General features: G+C 49.9%; 1 protein-coding gene across 3 annotated transcripts in view; it reads right to left on the bottom strand.

Annotated features, from left to right (window-relative positions):
• The window catches only part of LOC104050730 (acid-sensing ion channel 2), a 516,001-nt gene that overhangs the window by 73,600 nt on the left and 414,651 nt on the right, over window positions 1-27,750 (bottom strand). The window lies entirely within an intron of this gene.

The raw sequence follows: 27,750 nt of genomic DNA, 5'->3' as shown, positions 1-27,750 counted from the left end.
TAATCAACTTTTAATTGAAAGCAGACAAAAACCCCCCTCACACCTAATGAGGAGGTGAGGGAGCCCGGCAGAGATGCACGCTTCTGATTATCCCTTGGCAATAGGAAGGGTGGATTTCATTTTGAGAAGCAACCAGAATGCCCTATTAGCTTAATACTGTGGATATACTCTGCTGCTGTCACTGGCACGGAGTTAAGCACAGATGCCCTCAGGGTTTGCCTTGCAAAGGGTTCACCTTTGTGGCATTAATACTTTGGGCTTTGGTGACCATCCCTACTCAGAAGACATGACGTACATCATGGAGCGACCAAAGGCAGCCGGCCGGGCAGATAACCATGTATACCTGCTACATTTTCAGGCCATGCAAGTAAAAGCATATAGAGAAAAAGCTTTCCTGCAGCTCCATAAAGCTTTATATTGCCTCATGCTGAATATATATGTGCTGACATAGAATCATAGAATCATTAAGGTTGGAAAAGACCTCAAGGATCATCAAGTCCAACCATTAACCCAACACCCCCAGGCCTCCTCAACCATGGCCCCAAGTGACATGTCTACATGTTTTTCTGAACCCCCCCAGGGACGGTGACTCCCCCACCTCCCTGGGCAGCCTGTGCCAGGGCCTGACCGCTCTGGCAGGGAAGGCATTTCCCCTCACACCCAACATAAACCTCCCCTGGTGCAGCTTGAGGCTGTTTCCTCTTGTTCTATTGTGCAGGACCTGGCACTTGGCCTTGTTAAACCTCACACAACTGGCCTCGGCCCATCGATGCAGCCTGTCCAGGTCCCTCTGCAGAGCCCTCCTGCCCTCGAGCAGATCCACACTCCTGCCCAACTCGGTGTCACCTGCAAACTGACTGGGGGTGCACTCGATCCCCTCGTCAAGATCAGTGATACAGACATTAAACAAGGCTGGCCCCAACACTGAGCCCTGGGGAACCTGCTCGTGACCAGGAGCCAACTGGGTTTAGCCCCGATCACCACAAGTCTCTGGGCTCACCCAGCCGGCCAGATTTTTACCCAGTGAAGAGTCCACCCATCCAAGCCATGAGCCACCAGCTTCTCTAGGAAGGTGCTGTGGGAGACAGTGTCAAGGCTTTGCTGAAGTCCAGGTGAACAACATCCACAGCCTTTCCCTCATCCACCAGGCGGGTCCCTGGTCGTAGGAGGAGATCAGGCTGGTCATGGAGCCATGCTGGCTGTGCCTAGAGCCCCTCTGAGTCCCTGGTGCTAGTGGTGCCCCAAGAGATTTGTTTTACAGACCCTTTCCGTAACTGCAAAGCCATTGCAGGCAGGCAGGTGATTTTAGGTGCGCTGCTTTAAACGCTGGTGGTGTTTTGGGTGAAGCCAGGTCTGCCCCTGTGCCATACAGGAGAGCATCTCCTCATTGTGGAGCATTATGGTAATTTCTGCAGCAAAACCTCGTATAACTCATGCAAGCACAAGCAATACCTCTGCCCCAGCAGCTCAAATTCCCGCTTTTTCACTGTAATAGCATCTCTGTTTTTAACAAGTCCCCCATATTTTGAAGCAAAGTTCCTTTTTCTGCCACAACCCCCTGTTTTTTTCCTGAAAATGGAGGAGGGGGAGGAATCAAATTTTGCTGCAGAAGAAGGAGAAAGAGCATTTGAGCACAGGCTTCACCGTCCTCCCCAAAACTTGCTGCTGTACACATTTCAATACAGCCCAGACACACAGACATGTACAGACTTGTTATCAAGGTTAATTAATTAAAAAACATGAGGAAGTTCAGGTGAGAGCCCAAGCATCTGTGTGAGAACACTTGTGCAGGCTTCGGGATGTACCAGAGCCTGCATTTGCTAGGACGGTGAATATTTCCTTTTTAGAAAAAAAAAAAAGGAAGAAAACAACAATTTGCACAGCACTTGTGTCTAATGGCAGCATCTTTAATTAAAGCATCCTCGGAGCTGGCAACACTGATTGCAGCTCTCACGGTTTTAAATGCTATTACAGCACAAAGCCCTCTAAGATGTGGATGGCTTTCTGTAAAACGCTTGATATTCTCAATTTCACCTCTGGTCCATGCAAGTCCACGTGGATGCCGGGTATTTAATCTGATTGGTCTCACCATCAAATAATAAAATAAAATAATAAAAGCCGGCAGTGAAGGGAAGCTCCTTCTCTTCGGCGTGGAGAATAAAACCAAAATGTTTCAGCACTGTTAAGGTTTTCTGGGGGAAGGCTGGGATTTTTGTTTCTCTCTTCTCTTTCTCTTCGCAAAATAATTTTCAAAGGCATCATCACGATGCTAATTTCTTGATTCTCTGCTCCCAAAATCAGCAGGCTCAAGCGCCAAGAGCTGCAGCAGGCAGGAGGAGGCACACAAAACTCATCATACAGCAGGAGTGGTTTCAGGTCAGGTATTTTAGCAGTGGCACATCTCCAGGAAAGAGATGAATTGCAGCTTTCCAGAGGACAGAAAATCATTCTGAAAGTTGAAGTCCAGCATTCAACAAGTGTAAAACATCAAGGCCCTACGTTCAAGGTCAGCCACTGGAATCAGCTCAAATCAAAGCGTGTAGCTGCAAAGGAGACACAGAGACACGTTGGGGGGTCACCCAGAGACGTCCCCATACTGTTCAAAATATAACTTTGGGATAAAAGCCTGAACGTGTTCAAAAAACCAGCAACTCTTTACAGAGAGGTATGTATTTTAACTCCTGGTTGCCCACGTGCAACACCTCCCCTGGGCTGGGACTAGGGCTGGGGAAGCGAGCAAAGTTGTCTCTCCTTCAGTGCAAACACGCCGGTTAACGCCAAACCTTTCAGTGACCCCAAACTGCAACACTGAAGTTTCCCATGAAGGTTTTCACGCTGAAGAAAGTTTTGCTTTTTGTTTTCATATAACCCAAATGCAAAGGACAAATGAACTCGAGCAGCTCTTGCAATGCAAACAGCAAGCACTGACGTCTGCAGCTCAAAACCCGAGCAGTCTTCTCCACGCCTGAACAGCTCAAGTTTTAACTCAAAACAGGCACCGTCTCCACACTGCTCTGAAAAACTCAATAAAATGAGAATATCCTATTTCTTTTTAGCCCTGAGATAGGAAGAAAACACATCTTTCATGAGCACTGTGGGTTTCCCATGCTGGTCGGGACCCCATGGAGACGTTCGGCAAAGGACGAGCCTCGCGGTGCCATTCCCAACCCGCATAGCTTAAGCTAAGCTTTCCCACCTCCGGGTCAGTAGGTGACACCAGATTAGGACACGTACGAAGAAAAGAGCCCCAGGGGCTCAAAATCTGTCTCAGTGTGACAGCACCCGAGTGAGGCCTGGATCCGCGGCTCCCTTCCCCCTCTCCTGAGCTGGGAGCATCCCTGGACGTGAGCGGTATAAGGTACCAGTCGCCCCCGCACCCAAGGGGAGCCTGGTGACTCGCATCAAGATCAGATGCCGGGCCAGATCTGTGCTGCACATCAACCCCCCGTAATAACGCCTAACCCACCAAGTACCAAAAAACCTAAGGAGTGAAGGTATCTTACTGCCAGCTCTTGCACCACACCATAAAGCTGTCTTCTATGGCAAAGTAACTGTCTAGCATTTCTAAGGTGTAGCGATGCTAAATGATGCACGTGCAACAGAACAGAGGTTGGTGCTGGGATGGTTAATGCAGCCTCGGTTGTGATCTCCACCGCTGGAAATGCTTGGAAGTGTTATTTTTGTTTAGGGAGCGCTCTAATGCTCTCTCTTCTGAACAGCATTTAGCAGCTTTAACTGTAGCTTAATTATCACTGGTAGAATATGAAGCTGATATTATGAAGGGTAACAAGTCATATTAGCGTAGTTATTATGCAGTCCAGCCCAATCAACTTATTCAACAAGTCTCCACCTGAAAATTGCCTCTAAATATATATATTACTTAACGTAGGAAGGTGAAGAAAGCCTTGTTGGTAAACCACAGCTAGAGAGGCTGGACGGGAAACCCATGATTAATTGAATCGCTTAGCCGTGTCCGTCCTTTCATTTTCTCTTCTAAGTGCTCATGATTATATGATACACAGGAAAATGACAATTAATAAGTATATCCTAACCCACACAAACACTCTGGAAAAAAGATGTGCTGCAGCACAGCCTGTCTGCTGCGACAAAGTTCCTTAAATATAAAACACGGAGCTGGGTTTTTTAACATTGTTGAACATGATTAAGTAGGAAACCGCACTCCCAAAGCAAACGCGGCTCAACGCACCGACGCTGGCACGCAGGGCTTGCTGCCCCCCGAGCCCCGAGCCGGCGCCTGCTCCCGTCGGCTCCGCTCCCCGTCGCTCCACGCTCCCAAAAAGCAAATCGGTTCCTTCGGGAGGTTATTGCAGCCGGGCGCGCTGGAAACCTGCGGCAGCCGAAAGGCCCGAGCTGCGGGGAGGCACCGCGGGGTTCCCGGAATCGCCTCGCGTTTTGGATAACGCACTGATGGAGCTGAGCCCAGCCCAGCGGGGAGCTTTGCCTTCCCGGCCCGGCTGGAGCCCAGGGTTTTACCATCCAGCTTTTGGGCTGTGTGAGGACAAGCCCGTGACATCCATGTGGCTACACCCCCAGCATCACCCCAGCTCTGCTATCGAAATAAAAAGGCTCCTGTGTTCCCCCTGCACCTGTAAACCCAACACGACATTAATCCCCGCAGCACAGTCCCTCCCCTGCCATGCCCAGACCCTCTTGAGAGCCCCAGATTTCCCATCTCCACGTCTCACCGACCCCTTTAACAGTTTACAATTAAAAAAACCTGCCTATGCTTACACCACAATTTTTCTCTGGTTCACTCTTTCCTCTAATTTCTCTTATTTCACCCCGGGGGATTTACAACCCTCTTCTCCTGGGCTTAATGCACCAGCCCAAAAGCGGAGTGCTCCATCGCTGTTGTTCCAGGCACTGAGAGCACCGTAGCGTCCCTACAACAATACCCCAGAATGGAAATGACTTTCCAGAAGAGCCAGAAATTACAGGAATTAATTTGCTTCTAATCTTTCAGCAAGCTCTTTATTTTGTACGGCAATGCCGATTTACAGTCTCCTCAGGCACCCACCTGGCAGGTTTAAATTAACTCACTAAACAGGCGGAAAAGAAGCGCAAAGGAAAACGTTCAACCTTTCCAAAAGGCAGCTAAGACCTTCTGAACCAAAGCGCAACGGCAGGCGGAGGAGATGAAACCGGGACTCTCTCGAAGAAGAGAAAAAACACCAACTAACTGGAGGAATTTCTTCCTTTATCACTGCAGCTCATCATTAAATAGCAGGTTTGGGCACCGGCTGCGTACGACGGAGATTTTTAGGCATCTGCGGGGACTAGCAAAGAGTAGAGGGTTATTATTGGTTATTATTATTACTGGTTTTACTTTAATAGCAGCCAAAATAATTTAAGGGCAGGACACAAAGCCCTTTCAGGAGCTGGCGTGTGTTGGACACCCCTCTGTCCATGCATAATTCATGTGAAGCTCCTCGCAAACCAAAGCTGGTGGCACATCGGCGCCGGCAGCACCCAGACCCAACCACAGGCTCTCCTCCCCCCTGAAAACAGGAACGTATTTCTGCTTTCTCAAATATTTCTCTCTGGAATATTTCTTATCTGGTTTATCATACAATAAATAGTAAAGTTTGGATTTTGTCTAGCTGCACCCTTTGGTCCTCCCAGCCTGACTCCTCACCCCTCCCCACTCCTGCACTGAGTGTGACAGTGCTCAGCCCCACACTGCACCTGTTGGGACCTTAAAAACTAAAACATCCCCAACCTCAGCTCCATCCAAAAAGCTGCTTTGAATGACCTTCAGGGAACGACTGCCTCTGCCCTGTCCCCAGCACACGCCTGCAAATCCCGTTAGCATTAGCTGGGCTCAGCCACGGTGCTGCAAGAAGGGTCCCAATGGCTTTGTGCTGCAGCAGAGCTCGTATTGACCAGGGCATGTATCGACGAGACCTTCTGCCACATGGCAAGGTTATGAATTACAGCCCCAGGGCTCACACAGAGCCATTCTCAGTGAAATCACCTGCTTTAAACTCGGTGCCCGCTGCTACACATGGGCAGCGGCCAGATCTTATCTTAGACGTACAGATGCCACCGGGGCACTTGCAGCCCCACGGGCCGGTGGCACCAGACAGGGAGGACTTACAGAGTTATCTCCAGCTGGGAGAAATCGGGGTGAGAGCTAAGGGTGATCCTTTTCCGCTTTGACAGCGAGGAAGCAATGATCTCAGCCTTCCCGTCAGGCAGGGGCGAGCCACGAGCCCCTTGCCGTGATGCTACATTTCCCCGCCGACTTAGCAGGGGCTCGAAGCTGGCAGCACGGGCAGAGCCGACATAAAAGCCCGGTACAAAGCAGCTGGTCAGGTTGGTATTTTTATGACTCAGAAATGCACTTGTGGCTGTGCTTTTTAATCAGCCAAATAAACTGCGGCAAGACCTTAGAGTACGTGGCAGTAGGAAATGAGAAATTCTGTTGCAGGTGTCAGAAGAGGTCGGCGGGTGATGCTTTATTTGTCCCTTCCCTGCATCCTCATGCCGCCCGTTCAACCAGCCCCTTTTCTGCCCATCAGCCCAGGGCTGCGGCTCCTTTCTCCCTCCCGGGCAAATCCAGGAGAGCAGCTCACAGAGCAGCTTGTCGTTGCCGTAAATTCGCACGGAGGTGCGTGAAAGCAAGGCACCTCCATCCCATCAGCAAGGGCACGGAAAAGCTTTCGTTAAGAGACCTGAAGCAGCGTTTCAACTCGCCGTGTTATATTAAATAGGTACAACTCCCCAGCCTCCCTCCTCCTGCTGCACACACCACAGGCTGAACTCACCGAGGCATAAAATAACTGCGCAGGTGAGCTATTAGCAAACGTGTCAAAACCTTCCTTCCAAATCTATTACTCCGCTAACTCATAAAAAAGTACCACTACATCTGGGGCTTATGACAAACACACACCAAAAAAAATAGGTCAAGAGAAAAACGTGCCTGAACAGCATAAACAGGGAGTGGAAGTTGGAAGGGCTGCTGCTCAGTCCGTTGTAGGTCGATGCCTTGCACCCTCGCTCTGCAAAAGACCGAAATAATGCCACTATTTATAAATGGCCCTTTAAAAATAGAAATGTCACCCTTCCTTGCTAGGAAATTGCCTGATTTTTTTCTCGAATACAGGTGAGAGGGAAGGGGGAACAAAGTTATGCATTATACAAGAGTCATTTTTTATTAGACTTCTTGCAGCTACATCATCCCCGCAACACCCCTGGAGCGAGCAGCTCCTGCAAGCCCCGCAGCCTGGGGTCCCTCCCGCAGCGCAGCAGCCCCCGGTGCATGAGACGGAGAGACGGAGCCACCATCCCCAGCATCAATCACAGCCGCCGCACCGGTGTCAAACGCAGAGCAGCGATTTACACGTCACCAACTCGACGCAGGCGCTCGCTGCCAAGTTTCCGCGATGTTTTTAAGGCCTTACACCACCAGTCTCTGCCTTCGCTTGCAAGCCGATGGCTGGTTTATGGATGCCAGACCCAAAACTGGGAGCGATCCATACCCAGCACAGCGTCAGCACCCGAGCATCCCCCGAGCAGCAGGCAGGACCACAGCGGGGCTGCACCTGCCTTCCCCTCCACTTCCAAGCCAGGTAAAACCCCGGCAGAGCTGCCCAGCGCACGTCACGGCCCCGTAGGCAGAGTTACCGTGTCCAACCCCTTCAGTGGCTGCCGCTTCCACCCTCCGTTTGACCATGTGAAGGCTTTACCAAAAGCCGTGCACGAGGAGCCATGAGGAGCTTCAGCACTTGGCATCAGTAACCGCCGACGTGCGAGGTGGGGCGCGTAGGAGTTTGTTTTGAAACACAAAAAGTCACGTAAGCTTCGTGTTAACGGGGAAATAGTCACTGACCTTACTGAGTCTGGGGAACAGACAGAAAAGGTACAACGGGTTGTTCGGTCGCTTCTAGACTAAATCCCACCTCCCTTTGCTACATGGCAGCCGGATGAGGCGTCTGCCGGGCCAGGTTACAGCACCCTCCCAGCCGAGCGGAAGAGTAAACATGCAAAGCACAGGGATAATACAAGGGATTGAAGGGTATGAACGTGTAAGGTAGATGAATAAGCAGGTAAAAATGACACATTTAACTGGAAGAGCCTGGAGCTGTTTTCCCAGAGATGGTATTTTCTGCTCCCGTTAGTCACCAGGTGCAGAAGGGGCAGCAGCTAACTACTGTTTTTTCTGCTGCGAGGCTTCGCTTTGGTTGTCGCAGCCCAGAGAAATCACTCACATCTTGTTTGGGGTAAGCATACACATTCCTGTACTTTCCTATATATATCCCAAGAACACCTCTGTAAAGAAGGCAGCGACCCCGCCTTTTCTTAACGAACAGCTTTTTGGCTAAAAGACCAGACGTTTTCATCAGCCCTTCATCCACATCCGCACACGTACCCGCACACACGAAGACACACAGAGCCTCGGTGCTCCCCAGAACACGGCTGCAGGCAAACTTTAACCCTCATTAACCCCCAGCTGCAGCTCCCGAAGCGCAGAGCCCCCAGGAAAACACTTCTCTGGTCCAAAGGCACAACTGTGTCACGAGCACATCTCAGTGGCTTCCTTTATTGCTAAATAAATAGAGTAAGTCCTCCTTTGCATGCAGACTTGGTTCTCAGTGCAAACCTTCAGCTTCATTTAATGCTTATTAACTTCCTATGTCCGACAGCCACGTGAGCCAGGAAAGAACACAGCAGTTCCTCGCTGCAAAGAAGCCGGCCACGCACGTGCGCGGCATCGGCAAAGCCTCAGCGAGCTCTGCCAGTCCCCTCACAGACGCTTCTGCGGAGCGGGAGGGCCGCGGTCGTTAAGGTTAAATTAAAGCAGCTTGCAAAAATAAGCTTCATTTATCTCTTGATTTGTTCCTTCCGCAGGACGTCCCCAAAAGCCAAATCTTTAAATTTTAAAAACTTTTTCCTTCCTCCACTTGTGAGCCTTCCCAAGGATTAATTTGCTTGGAGTATTTAGTCATTACGGTTTGGTGATTTGTGGAAAGGAAGACGAATGAAACGCAAGAGGAGGAGAGCGCAGCAGAAACTCTGTGCAAAAGCAAGAGTCCCATCTCCATTTTCCTTTTCTCTTTTAATAAAGGCATCTTTTTTAGAAAGGCTCCCGGGGCAGAGCAGCTCAGCTTTGAAACAGGCACTTCAGTCCAACAAGAGGTTCTTTAAACCCAGATGCCCAACTTTGCTCAGGAAGAAACTGGGTCTGCTTTCGCCAAGTGGTGGGGGTTCAAATCTTGGAGCAACCTGCAGCAGAGCTCACTGCTCAGGGCCCGGCCAGGCACAGCTGAGCTCCGTGTCACCGTGGGGAAGAGCTAAATGAGCTGAGCCCTAAACCAGCCCTGGGGCAGCCCGAGCGTGTGCGCTCAGGTGCAGTGATTTTCCCCCACCACCACTTGCCACCCAGGCACCCCAAAGCCAGGGGAAGGCACACACAGGGCTTGAAGCCATCAGATCTGCTCCGCATGGGCTTGTTTTCACCTGCCAGCCCCAGGCAATGACAGTATTTGAGCTTAGTAACAGGTTGGTCCTTCCCAGCCACAGGCAGAGGAGCAAATCCCACCAGGAATGGAGCAACTCCCACAACGGCATCTGTTCTAACACTTTGATAAACAAGCCCCACAGGTAGATATCCTTCAAGATACCCTTCAAGATATCCCCCAAATGCCTGAGTCCAAGGTTTGCCCAAGTCCTGGCCCCACAGCTCCGGTTTATTAACCCAGCAAGAAGAAAACGGGGCAGGAACCCACAGCTCTGGGATGCCACCTGGGGCCAGCACCCAACTGCGAGGAGAAGCTCAGCAATCTACCCTGCGCGATACCTGCAAAAATATAAATAAAAATGCACAGCAAGTATTCTGCAAGTTTGAGAGCCAGATGCACGAACTCCGAGGTCCTAGGTCAGCCCTTCAACGAGTCTGTAATTCAGGGGTTTAGACCCTATCCTGGATTCATTTCCCCATGATGAGGCTGGCAGAAATCCAGGCTCTGAACAACTGGGACATGCGCCATGCTGGAAAAACCCTTATTTTTCCCCAGAAAGCACCCTTGTCTCTGTCAGTCCAAACTGGCACTTGAAGTCCCTGCACATCCCGTCCTCCCTAAGGTGTGCTCTGCCATCCACGTTTCCTTGCACGTGTGGGTAGGGCTGGGTTAGAAAAAGACTTCAGAGAGAATTAAGTTCCCCAGTGCATCCCCCAGCCTGCCCATTAGGAGAGAAGGGAAAATTTCCAGGCTGGAAATGTTTTTAAAAAAAAAAAAATCCCCAAATTATATAGGCATATATAAATCCCCAAATTATATCTATAAATTATAATCCCAACCTCAGCCAAACTATCCACAAAAGGACATGGAAATAGAGCCACATGCACTGATACATCCTGCCCATCAGTCTTGAAACCATTTATTCCAACCCTTCTCCACCCAGTTCCCATTAAACCCCAACTTTTCAGCCGCTGGGCTCACTGCGTTACCGCTCCACACCACAGCAGCCTGTTCCAATAGCAACTAATTGCTAACAAGCTCATTACAAGACGAAAGCAGCAGGAGTGTAATGCTGGAATTCTTTTTTGCCTGTCTGCAAAGTGAACAGCTGGCCACCAAACCTAGAGGACTAATCTAATTAAACAGCAACAAAAATACCTACATCAATGGCAACCCCCCCCCTTTCACTTAGGTATAAACGCTCACTCCTCAAAGTTCATCAGAACTTTGTCGATTCTGAGACGGTTTCTGACTGTCGCGCTCGCAGGGAGAGCGAAGATTCATGATGGGAGCCCAGCTGGGTGCTGGGAGGGAAAAAAATTAACAGGAGGAGGAAAAGCAGATGTTGGCAAGGTAACCTTGCTGTGAGAACGAGGAGTCACGGGTGGCGTTTGGTGTAAGGCTGCTGCTTTGGAGCCACGTTGTGCAAGCGAGGCTCAAGCCGGAGCTACGCCAGTGTTGCCAGAAAATTGAGGCATTGCATGATCTGCTCTGGTGTTTCATACCTAGAGCTTCCTTCTTGCAAATTCTCGTACTCGGTCGTTGCTGTTTGTTTTACTCTGTGTCATGCTGGACATCAGGGGTTCTACCTCCCCCAAAACGCCCATGGACAAGAGCAGAGAAGCAGGAGGGACGTGGGATAGCACCCATCCAAGCACAGCCTGTCTGGGGGAAGCACGTCCTTGAGCGCAGGGTAAGTAGAGCTCTCCAGCAGCGAGCTACTGAGATGGTCAGGGGCTGGAGCATCTCCCTTGTGAGGAAAGGCTGAGAGACCTGGGCTTGTTCAGCCTGGAGAGGAGAAGGCTGAGGGGGATCTCATCAGTGCCTATAAATATCTGAAGGGCGGGTGTCAGGAGGATGGGGCCGGGCTCTTTTCAGCGGTGCCCAACGCCAGGCCAAGGGGCCACAGGCACAAGCTGGAACACGGGAAGTTCCCCCTGAACATGAGGACAAACCCCTTCCCTGTGCGGGTGCCAGAGCAGGGGCACAGGCTGCCCAGAGAGGCTGTGGGGTCCCTTCCCTGGGGACATTCACCCCCCGCCTGGACACGGCCCTGTGCCCCTGCTCTGGGGGTGCCTGCTCACGCAGGGGTGGGACGGGGTGAGCTCTAGAGAGCCCATCCAACCCCTGCTGTTCTGTGAGTCTGGGATTCTGTAAGGACATCAGAGGAGTTTCCAACCTACCTTCCCTGCAGCTTGTCACTCTGCTGCAACATGGTCCCCAGGCAGTTTGACTTTGAACCCTCGCTCACATGCAGAATGCACGTAGAGAGGTGCAGCCCAAGATCAGCTCCTCCATCTCAAGGTGTAACAGAAAATCAGGCTGAGGTAAAAAGAAAACTGTGAGCAAATCTACGGCTGATGACCCCAAGCCTGGGCTGAAGCCCTTGTGCCAACGCCTGCAATCCCACTGCTTGCTCCACCACGAGAGAGACTCCAAAGCTCTTGCTGATCCGTCATTAAAGTTCACAGGCAGCCAAATATTCACCTGCTTCATCACAGCACGAGCGATTTGTTTTACAAAGTTTGAGTCATCCCTCAAGGGCCAAGGTTTTACAGCGTTTGTTTAACCAGGATTTTGCAGGCCTGCAACAGTGCCAGCTTGCTGCGTGGTTTGAGCTGGGTTTTGCTCAGCTTTTGAACCAAGTCCTCCAACCATCAGCGCCTCGATGCCCTGCCAGTCCATGCAACAAGGACAGCAAAACGTCCTCCTTCAAGGCTTTCCACACTAGTATTGGTACAACACTAAATAAAGTCATTTTGAAAGCACTAAAGATGCACTAATTCCTGCATCATGGACACACGGAGCTTCCAAACCACTTAAGAGGCAGAGCATGAACGAGCCCATGGCATTTCCCAGCCTGCTGCTGAGCTTCTTCCAAAGCAGCAGCACATCTTCATCACGATGAGCGTTAGCCTTACTACACACCAGCTTTTCTTCCACCCATTATTTAGTTGCTGCTGCATTATATATTTAAAAGATAAGGAAGAATGAATTGGCAAATAAGCTCTGTGTTTAATGCAATCAGCTTGCTACAGGTGGCTGTAGCCCCCGCGCTCCGGCTGGGATCCCCACATCAGCAGAAAGGAGCCTGTTGTCTTGATATCTAACATCAAAAGGGCATTGCCTTTCCAAACCCAGAGGAGAGCAAGATGAAAACGGAGCAAGTATCAGACTAATGCTAACAAGCACTGATGTCTCAGGAACAACTTCTAAAGCAAATAGGTTGCCAGATATCAAGTGCTTTGTCTGGGGTTTTCTCCTCCCTCCTGTTTAGTTGCTGGGAAAACACCTCTTTTGAGGCATCTCAGACCCTTTTGCACTTGTTCCTTGTTCCCAGACAGAAGGTGAGAAGAGGGGGTGATCCTTCGGATGGTAAAATTAGAGGTGAAGACCTGACTATGGCACTGCTGCCCCCCTCAGCACTGGGCTTTTTAAGACCAAAAGGCCAGCAGTCCCACTAATAACCTGCCTTAACACGGCAGAAGGGCTCGCGCAGTTGGCGCTGATGGTTCGGTCTGCCCTTCATCTCCATTGGAGCTCATCTTTAACAAGACAGGCAGGAAACAGAGGCCAAAGAAGCAAAAACGCTTCAAAGAAGTGGAGGGGAACCAAAACAATGTAGTATTTTTCCACAGGAATTGGCTTGGGCTCGTGTGCCCGGCTGTATGGAAGGAGACCACACCATCTGGGTGCCGCTCGAGAAGGCTGGTTTCTCCAGAGTCACCCAGTGAGGACATCTATTTATTAACTGGTTTTCTATTTCTTCATTTAACCCATCTGGTAGCTCCAGCCACGCTCCTGGAGAGCATCCCCATTCACCCCTCGCCGCAGAGCCAGGCCTGCTGCGCTTCATAACGTGTTTGAAAGACAGACTAGCCATTCTAGCATTTTTATTTCACCGTCTTAAAATTCTCCTCTTAGAAATGAGGCATTTAAACATTTTAGGTTAGTAGGCCACAAAAACGTCCGAGCATCACGACGATCATACAGATGAAAAGCCTCTCGAGCTACTTTCCTCTCCCCTTGCACAAGCTGCCCAGAGTCACTCAGGGGCACCTGCATGTTTCAAAGTTGCTCCCATGCTTTATTTCTCTCCTTCTTCCCCTTACAAACTCTTTTCCCCAAATCCATCCTCCTTTCACACCACCTTGGGAGAGACAGCTCGGGGCTGAGGTCTCTGTCAGCTGCAGGAGGTGAACACGGACAAGACGAGGTGAACATTGGACTAGATGACTGTTGTAGGTTCTTTCCAACTGAACAATTTTAACATCTAAAAGCTGCCAAGAGTGCCCTCAATTCTGACCTTCTCCCTACCAAGCAGGATAATTACCAATTCAAACATTTCCATTAAGCCTACGCAGCCGCCAGCTCCACACCCAGCTCCAGAAGCCCCTAGAAATACCCACCTCCCCGCACCACGTATTCTGGGTTGGGGCATGAACCACCTACATCAACCCGCGGTTCTGAGCAACGAGCTGAAACAGGGAGGGGAAGGGACAAAAAGAGAAAAGGAGACAAGTGAGAAGGGATGGGGGCTCATGAGCGCACAGCCAAGATGGAATTGCCATCGCAGAGACGTGGGTAAGAAGGAGCCCCAGGCCCCTTTCGGAGGTTAGGGAGGACCCCCAGCTCCCCTTATCCTGGCATGTATCCCCTTATCCTGGCATGTATCCCCTTATCCTGGCAGCAATAGCCTTTCTGTAGGGACCCCTTTTTCCTTATCACACAAAGTTTAATTTTCTCCTTGAAGCCAAGGTTTGTTTTCCATTTCCTTCACATACATATTAACAGTTGTGATTGTGTAGGGTGCTGTAAAGGAAAATCCTCCCCCTTTTCCAAGACTCCTCTCCATCACGCGCTCCGGGAGCACACTCAGCAGCACAGGGACTCGGGCACATCCCACCAGCACCTTCCTCGAGAGGCAATCACCACCCAAGACAGGATGACAAGCCAACAAGGAAGATCCCCAAAACAGCGACGCCCACAACACTAATAAAAAGGTAGACCGATGACTCAGCCAGGCTAGGAAATGCAGAGAGGAGTGCATCATGCACTATTTTTAATGTTTGGATAGCACCCACCTACCACAAACTCAAAGCTCTTCCCGAGCACTTGGCATCTTTCTGCCTGTCTTGTCTGACCGTCTCCAAACCCCTCCAGATGTTTCCAGCAGCAGGAGAGTTGTTGTAACAGATCGGAGTAGCTTATCAAATGCACACAGCTCCTCTTTGTGCGAGGCAAAAAAATAAATCACCTTGGCAGATCCTATTGGGATGTTAAAAACAATCACCTATTTCCTACTAAATCCCACATTTCTCACCTCCGTCCCTGAAGCCAGTGACGTTTTTAGGTGACCGTATCATTAACAACATGCGCGGACATCACAAAATTACCCCGGGCTTTTGCTGCGCACAGCCAAACCCCCGGACTCTGTAATCCCACAGTACTTGATGTTTAAAGGCCAGTGCTAAGGACACCCATGAAAACCTCTATTTTCAGGTAGATGCTTTCTAAATCTAATTGCCCAATCCTTACAATTGTAAAGGAAAGCTTGGAAAACTCCCCTCTAGCAATGCCCATGCCAGAAGGCAAAACACAAATACCTAGGAAAATCTTTAACCCTCTTAAAATGATTATTTTTATTATCCTTCATCCAACTATCAGGATTTGTTCCTGCTAAACCATTTGGTGCATCTTCACACGAAACAACATCCTCTGCTGACATACAGAAACTGCGACGGGGTTGCTTCTACCCAGCGTCCCAGCCTGTGTACGGCTACAAAACCTGCAACTTACATCGATGGAGCTCACCCTCACGTACGTACTATCTTTGCCAAGGGGAGGCCGATCTCAAATCCAGGAGTCACTCTAAATATACCCTCCCCAGCCCTGGGAAGGATGTGACGTTGTAGGGAAAGGGGACCTGTAATTTCACCATATCGCCAACGCTACAGCCAGGCACTTGATAATGACGGTGTAATTCAGTGGGAGTAGCAGGGCACCAGCTCATATCTGTTGAAAAGAAACTCCTGTGCAAAGTCAAAGTTGAATAGTTTGACTTCATGAGCAAAAGGTCTTTTGAAAAGCAGGAGGTATTTATGTGAATACAAAGACAGGAGGGTTACAAAACACTTGCGCATCCCACAGCTATAAATCCCCAGCAGCCAACACAGAGAAACACCAGGAGTTGAGAAGACGCTTGTCCAAGCAGCAAGTCACGCTGTCACAGGACGCTAATGAATTTATTGCACTTCCCTACCCAGCCAAGAATGTTATTTATACCTGCCTCTTCCAACGGCTTTGCCACGCAAGTGCCTTGGACGTGCTGGCACATGTAATTAATTTAGCACAAAAACGTTAAGCCAGGAGAATCGACAAAAGCAGCGAAGTGATGGTGAATTGCCCAACGCTTGGAAAAAAAATCAAAGGCAGAGGACGTTCTAGAGCATGGTAGCACTCGGTCAAAAGGTTTGTGTTCAGTATTATGCAGAAAATACTGCTCAGCCAACACAGCAACGTGGGTTGGACTCAGGCAACGAAGCAGCAGTACCTGGTAGTAGCAGTAGCACTGTAGTAGCACTCTGGTGCTCAAGAGCCAACCGGCAGCTAAAAGCTGGGGATGGCAGCGACGGGAAATGCAGCAAGAGCAGCACGGAGGTGATGGAAAGGAGAGGGAGGACGAGGGAAAGTCACCTGGAGGGACCCAGAGCACCAAGGAAGGAGCCTTCTCCAAAGGCTGTGCCAACGCAGGGGCAGGCCGGGGGCTCGGGAGCGGCTGGGACTTGCAAGTGGGAGGGGGGAAAAAAACGGCCAACACAGGCACATCCATCTGTCCAGTCTCTCTCCTCACTCCGCTTGCCTGGCAATAAAGCCACAACAAAGCCTCTGCCCTCCAGCATCATGAAAACATATGATCTTAGAGTCAGGAAGATCATACTTTTAATGCCTGTAAACTGCATTTTAATTATTTAATGAGAGAGCAGCTAGAAGAAACCGTGACACTGAAATAGCCTCCTACAACCACAAACCCACCCTGTAGAGCAAGGGGCCATTATCTCATCAAAAGGTTGGGGACATTTGTGTCCCCAACCCCAGCACGGAGGGAAAGAGGAGCGGGGTGAGAGCAGAGAGGGCAGGAAGGATGGAGGATTAACGCTTCCAACCACATTTGGAGACTGATGGAGGGAAAGGATGAGGGAAACGAGAGCTATGTTGAACGCAGGGACAGAGAAAAGGAGGCAAAGTCTGCAGATATAAAGCAAATTAACTTTTCAGAAGAAAACCAGCAGCTTTTCATGCACCCTTGGCTGGTTGCTCAATTGAAATATGTTGGAGGATGCATGAGAGCGAGCATCGAAAACCAATAATAAAACGCACGGCGCAGAATCCAGCGCAGCCCTAGGTGCAATAAGTCATCCAAGACTTGTAGGAGGTTTCTACAGAGAGACTATACGGATGCAGACATTATTAGAAACAGAATGATTGATGTGTTTGATATTATGGAGCATGTTGATTTTATGATGGTGTAGGTAGCTGGGATTATGTGCGTGCAACGTCTGGATTTGTCACCTTATACAGTAAATATTTTAAGTATTGTTTCGCAGTGAATAACTCAAGGCAGGGTGATACCTTACGTTGAAAATACACTCTCCGGAAGGAATGCATTTTCGCATTCAGCTGAGCATAAACTGGTTTAGAGACCAGGAGAGGCTTAATTACCATCCAATGCAGTGAATTAGCTGGTTATTGTAACTGGTACATTCCAACCCGCTGCGCCAGCTGCAAAGAGGTAGACCCAACCTCAACACTCCCACACCCCACCGTGAGCAGTGCACACATTTCCATGCGTAGTGCCAGGAGGTGGTGGCACAGAAGGGAAAGAAAATAGAGGGTGAAGACTAGCAATCCCTTAGAGAATCCATTGCTATTGCAAAATACGTGTTACGAAGTTGTATGCACCTGGGGGAGCCGTGTGACACACATCGGTGGGTTTTAGGGAACCTTTCGGGCTGCTTTCTGGCTGTAGTGCAGCAAAAAACTTGCCTGTTTTCCACTACTTTTGGAGGCTTTTGGTAGTTTTTACTAAATTTAGCAAGAAAAGAAGGTCTGAAGAGATGAAGCCCCACAGCGCAAGCCCCAGGGGAGCAGGCTGGTGACACGGTAGCGGGTGTCCCTGCGCTCTCCCATGGGGTTGTGCAGGGAGGAGCAGCCCCAAGGGCTCGCTCCCATTTTCCGTGGTGCCACGGAGATGTGCGAGTGCATCCGCAGCTTGCCTTGGGACCTAGCACCACCTTCAGCATCCATCCCTCCTCAGCTCCCCACGTGCAAAAAGGAGAAACCCGCTCCCCTAGCTCTTGAAGGTGATGGAAGGGCAATTCCCAAGACGTGGTGCATGCCAAGACAGGCACAGCGCAGAAGACTGGGCATGGAGGAAAAAGCAGCAAGGAGGAAAAAACATTCCTTCCAACACTCAGCAAGGAACAAGCTTCGAAAAAATAAAATACAACAGTGAAGAGACGCTCACAAGCCGCATTGCTTTCTAGACTGCAACAGGAAAGGACCATTAGACCTTCTCACCAGCCACCTCTGTAACACAGCCCATTAAATCTCTGCATAGTGGTTACTTCCCTCCCAGCACCTTGAGAAAGTGCTGGTGAGAAAAGTCCATTTAAATTTCAATTCCCGTTTTGCAAGTGATTTCAGACCCATTTTCCTGGGTATTTTGGCCACCGTGCTCGCCCTCGGGCAGAGCTGGAGGTAACTACAGCTTTGCTCACCGCCTGGTTAAAGACATCAAGGAAAGAGAGGGGTTTTCCTCTCTCACAAGCCCATGCAGAGGAAGCTTTCAAACGTCCCATTCAAAAACATGAGGCACAAACCACCCAGGATCTACACGAAGTATCTCCCATTGACGTTGCCACCTGGATGGAGAAAAGCCAAAGACTCCTGGTTGGAATTACAAGGCTTTAAGGAGCCTAAGCCCAGGTCAGAGCCCAAAGGGCCTCATGCACCAACTCCGTATGATTTGGGATGAAGCCTGAAGCATCCTTCCACAAGGAACACGGTTTAGGGCTCATAGCCCCAAGCAGCAAGTCCTCTAAGAGACCACAAAACTCCACTGCAGCCCCGAGCAGCCCGACAGCACGTGGAGGTGTTTCCAGCAAGCCCCCAAGCCAGAGGGAGATGCTACTCAGCTCCACCATGCCTTCAGCTGCTGGCAAAAAGGTTCGACAGCTCCGAAATCGATGCTGTTTTACAAGTGGGTTGTAGCTCAAAGAATACAGCTCTAAGGTCAAGCTGCCGATGCTTTTGCTCCTGCCCACTGCTCAGACAGATTGGGGTCCTTCCGCAAGAGTGCGTTGGGAAGCACTGATGCATTAAGTCTAATAAAGCTACAGGATGAGGTTCTTTTTGTCAGTAACGTATGTTGGGAGCCTATAAAGATTTACATGCCCACAATGAGACACTTTCGGTCATTACATGAATTTATTTCAAAACACAGAGTGAATTCCCTATCACAGGCTTTCCTTGGTTGCAGCTGTTGAAGTGTTCTTAAAAGGCAAAAAGGCAAGAAAAAAAAAACAACCCTCGAATCACAAAGGTTTCAGTCTTTTCCAATCGTATTATGCAAGTTTTCCCCCACACTGGTGACAGTAATTCCTGCTTGTGAATCACAGCTAATTGTATTATAATAGGCCATTCTTCTTGATTTAATATACCATATGAAAATCAGTACGTGAGCGAGTGTGGTCATAAGATTAGTAACAGCTCTAGTTCTTAATTTATGTTCACACTTTATTATTGAAGAATTTAAAGCTCAAGGGTGTTGAGGAGGATGTTTTGCTGGAGTTTGTTTTATTCCAGAAGTAAATTACAAAACTGGGGGAGAGGGAAGTGGAACAAACCAAAACAAATGACAGATACCTGCTCCCACAGCATGGAATTACAGCACTCAGGGTGAGGGCGGGGGGGGAAATAAAAACCAGAGGAAGAATTCCCAGAACTGCCTGAGAGCGGAATGAATCAGCTGCATTATCACAGAGGTTTGCAACAACAGGGTTCCCCACTTTCAGAAAGAACGAAGGAAAGTGGAGGGAAGAACATACTCCAAAATAGATCAAGATTTGTGGGTGGCTTTTGGCTGGGTGAGAGGGGGGACTGGGAAAAGGAAAGGAAATTAGGGAAGGGTGAAAGAAGTGGCAAAAACTGCAGAGAAGGTGAGACAGACCAGAAACGTAGGGGAAAAAACTAAACAAAATAAAACAAAATGACAACTGTAAGCAAGCGAAAGGGCAGAGAAAAGCAAAGGAAGAGGAAGCAGCCCGCTGCTAAACCCTGACCAAGGCTGCCTACGTGCTTTTAAGCCTTTCAGGGCCAACATGTGTCTTTTGAGTTTTATTTCGGTTTTCTAAAGCATGGGCAATCCATTACAGGCAGGATTTCCCCAGCCAGCTTCAGCCCCCACACGTGCACACAGCAATCGTTGTCCCTGCAAGAAGAAATAAGGGCACTGCACCATCCCTGCCCTGCAGCCAGCATCCGTGCCCAGGACCAGTGCTACCCACCAGTCGGTGCCGACTCCAGGCTGGCCTCTGCCTGCACGGTCAGGGAATGGAAAGTGTGACCATGGATGGCATCAGGGTGCAAAACTTACAGACAAGCAGCAGACCCGCGTGCAAGCTTAGCCCTAACCAGGGATAAATGCATTTGCAATAACGCCCCGCAGTCTGACTCGAGCAGTTCTCCTCCATCCCAGCTCAGGAGGAGGCAAGCCTACAGCCAGGATGTTAAAAAGAAAGCCCATAAGAAAAAGCTCATCCCAGCTCCAATTTCAGCCATCCTGCTGGGAAAAGTGACTGTTACCGGAGCCAGCCCAGGGTGCTGCAGAGCCCTTATGGCTCGATGTGATGCTCCAGCCAGCAACAAACTCCGGCAGCCCAGGGATTTCAGAATAAATGACATTACCCTGAATTACACCCAGAGTAAAGGGCAAACCCCAGCAGCCTCCAGGGGACTGCAGGCTCCCCACAGCCATTTTCATTAAACAAACTCTCAGCATCATCTCGCAAGTGCGTGGGGGCTGTGCAGAGCCCAGGCCTGACTCCCATCCTGCAGAATACCTGGGCTTCTGCTGCATTTATTTAACCTCCCCACACCAGCTTCCTTTGGTACCTACGTAAAAATACAGGAATTATTATTCTTTGCATTCGGTACGTATTAGTAGATGATCGGTGGATCCCGAAGCAATTTGCAAATATTAAGCCTTAGCAGAATGCCCGAGTGGTAGGTAACGGTAATTATGTCCCTAATTATATAAATTCTGCTGTAGGGTGGCAAGTAATTATTCGGATTCTATCATATAACTAAAACAAACCCATGTTGATGATTACATGTTCAGCACGTGACTAACCGGCATTTCGTTTCCTGACTGATGGCTTCAGCATAAAAGAAAAAAAAAAGCGGGTAGAAAAAAACCACACAGGAGAGTCCTGCTAAAAATCCCTCCTCTGCTTCTGCAGTCTGATTCCCCTCTCCCAAACTCGCTCGTCCCTCCCCTTGACAAACTGCGTGTCTGCACGTCCCGACGCAAGCAAAGGGGTTCGGTCCTGTGCTCCAACCCAGGGACAAAACAGGACCAGAAACTGGGAGAAGCCCAGAAGTTTCGTGGCAGTAGCGCGAAAACCTTGGCTGAACCATTTCCCCACTGAACAGATTTTCTTTCCTGCCTGACATAACGGTCCCCATAGCTTCCACCCCAAACGCTTGCCCAGGTTTTGTTAAAACCTATCAGTGCACGAAGTTTAAACGCTTGCTCGTATCTGGACCCAGGTCAAGTGGGCTGTAAAGGATTCGGGAGCACGTATCGGCACAAGCACGCCCCAACCCCGTTCTTTCCAAATGCAGCGGGCCCAGAGGTTGCAGCCCTTCCTCCCTTTACAGCCGCACAACCCGCGGCACGTCTGTTCTCCACCAGTCCAGCGAGGAGCCCCTAGTGCAGCCCCCCTACCAGGAAGACATTTAGTCGTCACAGACATCCTCCACACCAAGCACGTGCAGCGCTACCCAGAAATGCAGACCAAGGGGCCGTAAAACCATAAAAGATAAAGAACCTTCAATTTTTATTTTTTTTTCCTCCTAAGTTAGCCAGGCAGAGCAGGTCTCCCGGAACACCCTCATCCTACACAGCCCGAAGAGTTCACGGCAAGAAGCCGGGCAGCACATCTCTGCGTCAGCTTGAAAAATTCCACCGCGGCCTTCCCGGCGCAGCGTATTGATGGAGCTTGGAGACATTAGTGCTGACCCAGCAGCGAGGTACATTCCTCAGATCAGCTTTATGCCAGCCTTTAAAACCCAATGTCATTTTTCAAATTAAAAAAAAAAAAAAGGCAAAAGTCAGAGAAGCTTTGCTGGACCAAATTGATTATCCACAAGACAGTAAAGGATTGTTCCCTGCAGCCTGTTCTCAATAGCCTGTCTCTGGTAGACGACCAATTAGGCAAGTTTCTGTCCACCCTCATTCTTGAATCTTCTCAGTCCGTGTTTCTCTGCTCCATCCCAAGCACATCCTCATTAAAGGCTACCTCCTCAGAGATGCACGTCCAGCTCTCACAGCCACCCTTGGCTTGGGCAACCTACGCAGCTCCCTCGGTCCTGCCTCATGAATCAACCCCCACAGTCAGGCCTCTTTTATTGCTGTTATCCTGCAAAGTCGCCTCAGTTTGTCAATATTTTTCTTCTTTCAAGGAGATGCTCCAAAGACAGAGGGTGGAAAAACACAGTTTTGTTGCAATTGCATATTATCCCTCTCGTGTCTGGAAGGATGCTGGTTTGCACTGTATTAAAAGGTACCAGCAATGACCTATCTAAAATATGCTCAAGTAAGAATTGGCTAAAAGTGTTCCAATGGAAGGGTTTTCAAAGCACCTTCATTTTCCGATGGAAAATCATCAAAGGGTTCCGCTTTGACTATATGGTTGATGCTTAAGGAGAAGATGAAAAGTCAAGATGATGACACCAAACCGGAACGTTTTCAGAGAGTGTTACAGGACGAGAAATTCTAATATCATACCCTTAAAAAAATTAATTCAAACCAAGTCCTCCCAAGAGATGGGAGGGCTGAATTTCAACCAGACCTAACCCACCTCCTGAGAGCCACAACTGGGAAGGAGGGCCAGCCCTTTCCGAAACAAAACGCACGCCTTCTCCACGCCTGATGCCAAGAAGCGCAAAGCGCTTTGGCCGCCGACCACACTGATGAAGATCAGCGCATCAAAGGGCTAAACCCAACTCCAAGGAACCATAAATAGCGATGGAAGCGGCAACCCCTTCGCACCAATTCGTGTCACTGTCAAGCCAAGCTCCCCGCACCGATGGGTTGATCATTTTAGTTCCCTCCCGGGCCCTGACTGTGCTCCTGCTCCCAGCACCATGCCCACCTCCTCTCCCAGCTAACCCCTCGCCGTCCCTCCGCTCAAATGTCACGGCAAACAGCCCTTACAAATTCAGCCCAGCATCAAGGTGGCGTTTGTCTGCTGGTGCTCTGCTGATGTGGCCTATCAACCCCATGAGACGTGATAAATTAGGCTATCTGCTGAAAAAAAATAAAAATAAAAATAAAAAAGGACTTAGGTACCCACATTCCAGGCACATCCCATTTCAGACTCCTAAATCAAAAATATGTGATAATAAAAGCCCTGCAGAGCTGCTGACTACCGCCGAAGGAGCCTGTTCTCCACAAGCATTAAGCTCCCAGATTAAATGAGAGGAGAAGCCCACGACCCCAGATCACGCACGCTGCCGAGCTTTTCTTGCTCCGTGGATTTATGTGGGATCTCAAGCTCTCCAGAGCAAGCCCGCTCGGGAAGGGCCAGCGCAGCGCCCGCCGGGCGACGCTCCTTGGTCCCTGCCCCTCTTCAGCAGCTCGACGCCCATCTCGCACCCAGCCAGGATCCAGAAATTAGGTGCCAATCTCCAAGCCAGCTCATCTCACTGTGTGTTCCCCAGCCTAACTGCAGTCACAAGCACCTCAACAACCGAGCCTGCAGGAAACCCTCAGTGCAGGGACCCCTCGACCCAAACGACCGCTAAACCACCCCGAGCCCCTCTTCAGAGCCAGCCCACCTCTCACGGCGAGCGTCACCAAGGGCTGTGCTTGGGCAGCGCTTCACACAGTTCAGTCCTCATTTCTCCTTGGATTCTTTGATGCTAACTAACACAAAATTAGGAATATTACTTAATGCCGTTGCAGTCTGGTGAAGAGAGCACGGACTTGGCACTGCTGCTTTAATGAGCGAGACTGAATCCAACTGGCTCCCCTCGTAGTTCCCTTAAATGGCAGCTGTACAAATCGGGAGCATATTTAAAGCTTCAGCCCCACATCAGCATAATTAAACTCAACCCACTTCCCTTCCAAAAGCAACAGTAACAGCGAGCCAGATTTAAGTTATGTTTGGAACTGGTGCTAAAAAAAAATTTAAATAATTAAAAATATAACAGAATAGGGGTCTGAAAAGGAAATGGGTAAAACAGTTTGTTTGTAGCCGAGTGAGCAAAATCCCCAAACAAACAAAACCACGCACGCACGCTGAAATCACCACACAGTTAGTTACGGTGGTGCTAAACACGGTGCTTACGGCTGCCCCCAGCCTCGGCCCACCCAAGGTGGTGGCACGGCGCTTGCTGTCTGCGGCCACAGCGAAAGCCGGTGTGAACCCGGTGCTGGAAGCGTCTCATTAATTTAGTTTGATGAGTGTTAGCTTCACACTGGGCACGGCTTATTATCTAGTGGGGAAACGGCAAAATCGCATCTCCCCCCTCCAGCATTCAGGAATATTTTTTAAAACGCACTTTCCTGCGGCAAAGCAGCACCCAGGTCTCTATGCCACTGCTGCTCCTTAAGGCCCCTGTTCTGGGAGTAACTAAAAATGTTTTTTAAAAAAATATAAACGGTGAGCAAATAAAACCACTAACAGGTATTGACTGCAGAGCCTTCGAAGCAGGCCCATAAATCACAGCCTTCACCAGGGCTTGTTTCACCGAGGCACAATCAGGATGGAGACCGAAACCTGCCACCCCCCCCCCACAAAGCCCCTCTCTCCCCCCTTGCAACGGGCAGGTCGCAAGCTACAGCTTCCCAGGCGGAGCCACAGGTGACGAGTTTTATTTGGAAAGTTATTAAATCAGGATGAGGTAATTAGACCGTAAATCCCAACCTGTGAGACGCATTAGTAACTTTCTCAGGAAAAAAAATAAAAAAAAAAAAGAAATCAATAAGCGCGGGCCAGGACAACCAAGATAAATATTTTGGAAACAAACAGAGCTCAGTGGAATAAATCAACCCCCAAATTCCAGCGATGAAGAGCAAAGCAATCCTCCACTTAATCCCGATACTCAGTTACAGATAGATGGGGCCATTCCTGCAGGGGAAAGCAAATACTGTCTTTAATCATTAAACTGCCCAGTTCCGACAGTTTTATATTAGAAATTGGAAGAAGTTTCTGAAGGACACCAACTGCTGAAGAGTTGCTTCCCTTAAAGCCTCTGCGCCAAGGTGGCAGTCGAGCACGTGCATAACCATCGCCTCGTGCAACGGCCGAGCTTTTAGGTCCAGCCTATGGGAAGAAGCAAACCCACGTATATTGCCAGAGGGGTACGATCCGAGTCTCCATCCTGCCCATGTACCACCATCCTCATCCTCATCCAGCTGAAAACGCTGCACGCAGCCGACAACACCTACCTCGCGCCGTCAAGAGAATAACTCAAAACTGAGTGCTCATAAATACCCTAAACATGCCCAACCAAACCATTGCAGTCCTGCAGCACCGAGTTCCACAAACCAGTGCAAACCCCGAGTATTCACATAGATCGGGGAATAAAAAAGGCAACGCTACTACACGTGTTGGTTTTGCTGGGCTTATTCTCAAGCAGCCCTTTGGTTTTTCACGTTACAGAAGTGCAATCGCCACCGTACCTGAATGGGATGAACAAAGCGAGGCTGAAAGGAGAGTGCACCTCATACAAGAGACTGCTTAACAGAGTTGGGAAGAATAAAAGGAGACCAGCTCTCTCATCCAGAGCCTTTGCTTCTGCTTCAGATCTAAGGAAGGACTTGTTTGCTCAAAAACAAGTCTGGTTTACTCTGTTTTGTTTTTTTTTTTTACCCAATGAAAGCTTTAACCCTGCAAGCATTACCTCACTCCTGCCTTTTGAGACAGAAGAGGCTCTTTATGCATCCGAGCAGGTATAAAAACTGCAAAATACTCTTTACACTATCATTTATTCCATTCGCATTTGATCTTTTTCACCTGCTTTCCTTCAGATCTGTGCCCAGTTCAAGCCACACAATGTTCTTGCCCCTCCTTGGTGTTATTTCCTCCCAACTCAGGAGGAAAAGCAGAAGCTTCAAGTAACCCAGACGCAAAGGGGTGCCGGGAGCTGCTCACCACTCCAGGCAAACCCCAAGCTCCGAGTCTGGTACGTCGACCCCAGCCCCCGGGCCCCGGGGAGCGAGGTCCCCCCGCAGCGAGCTCTCCGGACACACACCAGACCCCAGAGAAGTTGTTGCCGGCATCTCCCCAAGAAACATCTCTCTTTAGTAGGGATTCACAGGTGGAAAAGCCCCTCAGCCTTTACTCAAGGACAACACAGAGGTCACTCTCTTTTGCTTTACAACAGAGAGGAGGAAGGCCGCGCCGTGACGGAGGGAGCTGGCACTAACCCCCCCCGCCCTGCTTCACGCAGCAGCAACTTGGTGCAGGGAAGGCAGATCCAGTTGCTCGCCCTGGCTCAGCGGGCTCCCATCTCCCTCCACCCTGCTGTCCTTCCCTGGGACCACACACCCTGTATTTTCCCTATTTCCCCAGCTGAGCTATTCCACACGATGGCACAGAGCTGGGGAGTGCTCCCCTGCACCCTGGGTCCCAGCATGCTGCAAGCTCCCACCCAGGCTCCCAGGGCTGACACACACCCGTCTCCTTCCCTCCCACCCTCGAGGGGCAGCTTTTCAGGTCTGCGCTTGACGGCTGGAGAAGACCACGTTCCTTAGCCCTCCTCAGTGGTATAAAACAGCCGCTGCAGAGAATTTAGTGGCCAGTTACATCAGAGTCTGCCCTTAACTCCTGCACCTCTCCCCGCAGCACCCTTCGCCCCTGTCAGGCCAAAGCAGCACTCCAGGCTTTCTGTTCCTTGGGAGAACGTGAATCATGCTGCCTTGCTCACCGCAACTCGGAACAAGAGTTCGCTAAAACCTGCAGTCAGGCCCTACTGACGACCAGCAAACATCACCACGCTCGTAAACTGGGGAAGGGGAAAAGGGAGGCAGCTTGCCACAGCCCAGAGGCCGAGCACCTGTTTCTGCCTATTATTCCCAAATTTCCTTATGCCGCTGTACCGGTTTGCAGGCTCGTCCTGCCAGAAGGGGCCTGTCTCAATACGATTTTTTTGGTTTTTTAAGTGTGCCATTTCTGTTCTCATCTTTGCAGCAGCATATGTTAAGTCAACAGTCCTGGGCAGCTCACTTCATCCCACGGGGATTTTCTCTCTCCTCCCCTTTACAATTTAGCAGCCAACTACGCTGATGTGACAAGTCCAAAGAGACCGTTTCTTTTGATTTTAGGTATGCATCTCAGGCAGCGCTTGCAGAACAGGGAATTCAGCTCCTCTCCCGTGTGCGGAGCAGCAACAGCTCTAACTAGTTATCTCTCCCCACAGACACCTGCACCGCTAACAGCAGCGAGAGTATTTAATCACAGTGTATACCTCTCTCTCCTGGATATCTGCAGAGATTAGAAGAGTAGAATATTCCAGCACAATAAACATCCAACTGCTGTCAATGAAGTACGAAACGGTCATTCGAGAGTCCAGTTTCAGCTCTCATTTAGAGCCACTGCCATTCAGCATCTCCTCTTACCGCGCCGTACCTCGCCAACAGTCCCACAGGAATTTTTTCAAGCAGCGATACCCTTGGCGGTTTGCAAAACAGGGCCCTAAGTTTAGGGGTTTGATCCCACAGCAAAGTCCCCAGACAAACTCCTGCCTGGTGCGTCAACCCTCCCACAAAGGGGGCCGGGGCCCTTCTAGAAGGTAAAGGCAGCAGCTCAAATTAGCTGAGTTCATCACCTGCAGACCGCAGCCCTCTGCGCAGCACCCCACAGCTGCGCGGGGTGCAGCTCAACTGACCCACGAGGAATTCCCTGGGCAGCAAAAGGAGCAGGCAGCAACCCGAGTGCCCCACGCCGACCCCCGGCAGGGCCCCGGCTGCCAGCCC

This window comes from Phalacrocorax carbo, chromosome 25 (genome assembly GCF_963921805.1).
Source record: "Phalacrocorax carbo chromosome 25, bPhaCar2.1, whole genome shotgun sequence".
In the NCBI taxonomy this organism is placed as follows: Eukaryota; Metazoa; Chordata; class Aves; order Suliformes; family Phalacrocoracidae; genus Phalacrocorax; species Phalacrocorax carbo.
Note: the sequence above shows the minus strand (reverse complement) of the source record. Positions and strands in the feature narration are given on the sequence as shown.